Below are 6,199 nucleotides of genomic sequence, written 5' to 3'. Positions count from 1 at the left end.
CCACAGCCAGGTGTAGCCCTGTCAAGTTATATATGTATTGGTCAGTGGTGCCCTCTGAGAGAAGGGGAACTAACTAAAAGTTCATCTCTGAGCTCTCCTGCTGGGGGAGATTTGTATGTTAGGTGGACCCTCAAGAGACCAGATTTCCTATTTATCATTCCGTATTAAATCCTCAAAATCAACCTTATACAATATACATCTTCCGTCTGGCAATGGTCCATCCCCTTCTCTAAGCACTGGGCATCACTGGCACGGCATCATTTTCTTCTGGTTGATCATACTTTTGGGGAGATTTGCTCCTAAAACATTTCACATGTGGGTTGTGAGGTTCTTTGTTTGGCTCCGAGGCCAAATGTAGTATGTATAACATGTATGTTGTGGTTTTGTGCACGTATAGTGGCAAAATATAGATCTGATGATAGTTCCCATTCATTCCGTTGTTCGGTTCTTGTAGTATACTAGTCGCATGCCAATAGTTGTCCGAGGCCCTAGGGCCCCAGACGCAACTTACGTGCCCCGTACCCCCGACGAGAGGACCGTTATGCAGTTCTCCCGTGTTACACAGGCACCTGTAATTTGTATAGCCACGCCAAAAGTCGTTCTCCTCTGGCTCTGCTGGGCCCTCATCTCGACGGAACAGCTTGACGCTGTAGGCAAATGAGCGCTGCAATGCAAATGGCGAACGATTAATAAGAATGCAATATCACAGGGTATGGCTGTTTGTCTGGTCGAAATAAAGTAGTGATGAATAGTCTAATTTTGGCCATCTCCATGTACATGAGAGGTGCACTTGCAATCTGCAGATACATGTTTGCTGCTAACTGAATACATGTAATGAAACATATATCGTAACTCTATGGCAGGTCCATGACAAGCACATATCACACTGTTGGATGAACCATGTATCATGTACCGACCGGCATGGCCATGGGATGTACTCCCTTGGGGTTTCCATTTAGCTGTTGAATAGAAATATACACTTACAGTAAATCTATCAAGCAGAACAGGTCAGATCAATCTAGATCAGATATGTTTATATCGGATAAGTTTAGATTTATGTTAATGGGCAGGGTGAATAATATCAAAACTCCAGCCCAACAACGCAGACAGCACTCATCAGACAATCCTATTCAACATCATCACGATGAGCAGTATATTGTCAGTTGAGTGGAAATGTTGATGTTGATGTGCATGTGATTGTACCAGGTTACATAAGACTGGTCAAGCGACTTAAGCACTTAATAGTAATAATACACTGCTGCTAATAGGCTAATAGCGACCTATATGTAAGTTACCCTGGGACTCTAATAATTGATTCTCATAAGTTTTGGGGCCGTTAATTAATAACTTAAGATCGTTTAGTGAACACCCCGGGGTGAACACTCAATGTTAATCATGTGTATGTTCCATACTGTGTGAATTTCGTTTATTGATTTCGATTGCTATAGCTTGGCCGAAAGACAAGGTAACTGTATTCTGGATGGACCCAGGCAGATGCATACAAATTAGAGGAATTACCTTTCTCTTCAGGTCACTCCCGTACTGAGTAAACCTATGTTTCTTGTGACTGTAGCACGCCTGGATAATGTGCGGATCTGTAGAATCTAAGCCGTGCGTATTCAGCAGCGATGTTATTTTATCCTTGAAAGAGAAAGGACATGGTGAAAGGTGAATCATATTTAAAACACTAGTGACTAGTATTTAGAATGACTTCAGTCAATAGATAGGCTTGGATCACGCCTTCGGACACCGTGGCCGTGGTGGTAACAGAAAAATCATCATGGCCTTATCATTGCCATGTTTTACAAAGAGGGTTAAATGAGTTGTTATTCTGATTGGTTGTGATTGTTGTCCTTGATTATGAGGCCTACCACTGAACACCTAGCATGATTTGAAATGTTTGCATGGCGTGGGATCATCAGTTTATGGTTACTAACTACTGTAATTCAAAACTTGACTTACTGCTAGCAATTGGCTGTTGTCTGGCGTGCATACGTCAAAGGAAAATGACTTTTTTAGCCAACAGTCATATGGTTCCTGCAAATAGATATGTGAATGTAAGAAAATAAACGTAACCATTCATAAAGGCCTTAGTCGAAGTTGCACAAACTGCCACAATGATATGTATAGAGAATATGTCCATACCTGTCAGTCAAAGTCCATTATCACCCCTGCCGTTTTCCGGTGTAGAAGTTTAAAATGTCCTATAATTTGGATAGAATGTCCGGGGAACAAATGTTTCTATTATGCGCTTCAGTCTCTGAGCTACAACAGACCCGGACACTTTTTCCAGGGGACTTTTTTACTTCTTCACCAGCTACATAGATATCATTACCGTCTGCGCTAATGACCCTGATATTCATAATATCCCTAGTTTCTTAGATCATGAGATAAAATTACAATGTATTCAGATTAAGAATTCTTCTTCAATAGTTATTGAACCTCACCAATATAACTGACTCGGTTACTTTGAATGATTTTGATAACATCTTCTTCAGAGATGCGATATCTCTTGTCATGGCATCCATCCATTTTGTTATTGGCCGCCTTCTGGTGGTCAGAAGCCTTTCTTAAGTACGCCAACTCTTTGACTGAAGTGAAGCAGAGACAGCATGTATCAAATGTATAGAAAATTGGTTTAATTGCTTTATATGTTGGCCACGTTTAATAAACATGTTCGAGGACCTCACTACACATATGTAAGTATATCTGAAGTGTGAGAAGAAAATGATAAAAGAAGAGTCGATTATCAGGGGCGGAGCGTGATGTCGCAGCAGGGGTGGGGGGGGGGGGGGGGGCGCCCGTTTCGCAAAATGCGAGCGCCGAAGGCGCAAAACCCTGCGAACGCGAGACCGAGCAATTCAAATAGAATTCTGCGATTATATACCATGGAGAGCGCGGGAAGCGAAATTTTTTTCTGCAGGATACTTCTGCCATAGTGTACATCTGACAGCCAATCAGAATTCAAGGCAAGCACGTGTCTTTGTTGACATCATCTTTCCACATGGCGCAATAATGTCAACAATGCCACGTGTTCTGATAATCTTGGAAAGAACAAGTTAGCAAATGGTTAGAGGAGTATATTAGCTAAAATATATTTATTTGCAGTATCTTAACATGTATTTTCATTGTCGTCAATGTCGAGTGGACTGTATTTATTGGACTTGTCTGTTAAAGGCGCACTGTGCTCGGCAAAATCGCGAGACATCGGATACACTGTCCCTTTAATAATTATCAACATGGGCAACACTGTCAGTGTCACTACCCCTTAAAATTTCACAAATCAATGCATGCACTGCAATGTAGCGATCAGATCAGCTGATGCCTCTTTTGTACGCATAATATCATCAATTTTACAATGAATCTGTGCAATTCATTCCTAAACACTACGACACAAACCTTGAGTTGAGCATAATTGGGATCAGACAATGAACTATTGTCACATTCACAGTTGAAGTGGCACTCGGCATGCGACTCGGTATCGTCCATTGTATTTGCATTATCATGCATAAATAAACAGTGTGACGTCAAAGATCGCGCCAATTGTGATTGGCTGTCAGATGTACACTGTGGCAGAAGTATCCTGCAGAAAAAAATTTCGCGCGCGGGAACGATCCCATGTCGTCACCCGTATCCCGGATGTCGCACATTACTGATTTAGTCTCTGTCGCCCTACATAAATTAGGGTTGAGAGGAGTCTCTTATACCATGATTAATTTTAACTTGGCAGAGCCCCAGACATGCCAGAGTCCATGCAGTCAACCTCGTGGTTTTGCGAAATGGACAATGTTCCATTGATCTGATAGGACTGGTCTCCTGTCCACCCAGTGCATTTTCGAACTACTTTCATCGTGGGAGAAGGGTCTCATTAGGGAGTTTCTTTTTTATTCATGTGCGGCCAAGCCCTAACCGTAGTTCCTAAAATCATTGATTTCTCGGTCCTTACAGTATGTCAGCGTTGATTCAGCAGTTGTTTTGGCAAAGACATGTTTTTTTGGAGTTTCTGAAACCTAGAGCGCTACTCAATAGGCGACTAACAAGAAACTACGCATTTATACTGTTGTTGCCGACGTATGTGTACACTGAACTTGGGATGTGCGTCGGCCCCGTGTTGAAATGCCGTCCAGTGCCAGTTGGTGCGTTTTTCGCTGATTTGTGCAAAATTCAACATGTCTCGAAAGTTCAATGGTTGACCCTCGATTTTTTTTTGATTTTTGCAACTGTCTTTCATGGGAGAATGGTCTCTGAAGAATTATTCAGGAAGAAATGTATAATATTTGGGGGTTTTCGTGATTGTCCGGCCCAATTGGCAATATTGCCATTTGGGATGGTGAACAGAGCTAGGAGCAAATGCGACGCTTATGATTTATTTAAAGAAATAAAATGCCCGATTTAACATCCTGCAGAATCAGGGGAATCGGGCGTTTCCATTGATATACGACACAAATGGGTTGTCCTCATGCATTCACTTTGGAAACGCATTTTAAAATAGATGTTACGTCCTGTTAATAAACTCCCTAACGAAACCAAGAAACCAGGCTAGCATATTAGTCTATTTTCACGCCGTACATTATAGACATAGGTTTTAAGGCCTAACTACTCGATATGGGCAGTTCTCGATTTCTTCGTTTCTCTGTTCCTCTGTTTATTAATACCCCTGATCCTTCCACACACTACTGTTCAGTGCCAAATCGTCAGAGCCAAATCAGATTGCTGGGTTAGGGGTTAGGGTTAGGTTTAGGTTTAGGGTTAGGATTAGACAGTGTATATCATACATGCAATACACGTCTGACGATTTCGTAGGCGACGGACCTCCATCCACATGGCTTTCTGGACTTTGTGCAAAGAAAGCAACGCAACGCGACGAGCGCAACGGTCCCTAGATATATTTTCCGATACACAGCCTGGTCATCATAGGATCAGGGTTACATGGGGAGTTATCAAGTACTAAGTAGGCCAAACGCATATGGCTGGCGGGAGTGGACAAATATCTGAATTTAGGGTCGGGATAAATCAGATTTATACCACGACTATATTCATAATAGTAGACAGCCAATCAGACCCCCGCATTTCATGAATTATGGTGACCATTAAATCTGAATTATACCACGACATAAATGAATCAACCCACGACTATAATCGTTTTAGACCCACGACTATATTCGTAATAGCAGACAGCCAATCAGAGAGCCGAATTTATGGACGGAAGTGCGATTTATGGACGCCGGAAGTGCGATATATGGACGCCGGAAGTGCTATTTATGGACGCCGGATGTTAGAGATCCGATGTTTTGATTGGTTGATTTATGGTGCACCACAATTCTGATTTACTTCCGTCCTCCATAAATGACACTTCCGTCCACAATTCCTATTTATGCCGCGGCATAATTCACGAAATCCGAGGTTTTGATTGGTCGATTTCACTAAAGGGTTAATAAGCTATGGCATCAAAGTTGGTGGGCCTCTAGTTAAACGCAAGCTGAGGCGATCTAGCTAGCACACATAACTCTAGCACACACATGCCATGATCGGACATAGAACTCCAGTAGGCTACACATAGGCCTAAGTTTCATGGACTGGCCGCCGAGGCGATGGAATACTATTTCTAATCACTGGTGACTCACTGGCAGTTAAAGGGACAATTATCTTGTCACATAAGGTTAGTTTGGAATATGAGTTTGGCTAAGTTCATGGGGATCGATAGGTGGCGCCAGCATCTAACTGTCCATATATTGCTGCTATGGTCATAAATAGAGGGGCTATAAAAAAAAGTGCAAATGACTGGGACTATTATCTTGTGAGATGGGGATGGATAGGTTATGACTTTTGAAAACCCACTTGCCCAATTTTCCCGATAGTGGCGCCATTGTCTAATCATGAAAATGTTGTAGTATGCACCGAGCATTATCCGTGAGTTATATGAACAAAATATATAAATAAAAAATACGTATTTGGCACCACCCCATTGAAGATATCAAGAATTGTAGCTGTGACCAACGCGCTACACCATCACACCGTTGATCGAGCATTAGGCCTACACGATCAACAATATGGAGGTACGGCTATTCTGTGGCCGTATCAGCCCAAAGTTTATTTTAGGAAGACAAAATGGTGGGGGTCAAAAATAATGGTCGCTCCCCAATTGTGCGCCTCGCTTTCTTTGCGCAATGTCCAGTAAGCCCGTGTGCAGTACCACAGA

This window comes from Lineus longissimus, chromosome 13 (assembly GCF_910592395.1).
Source record: "Lineus longissimus chromosome 13, tnLinLong1.2, whole genome shotgun sequence".
Lineage (NCBI taxonomy): Eukaryota > Metazoa > Nemertea > Pilidiophora > Heteronemertea > Lineidae > Lineus > Lineus longissimus.
This window is presented reverse-complemented; position numbering follows the sequence as displayed.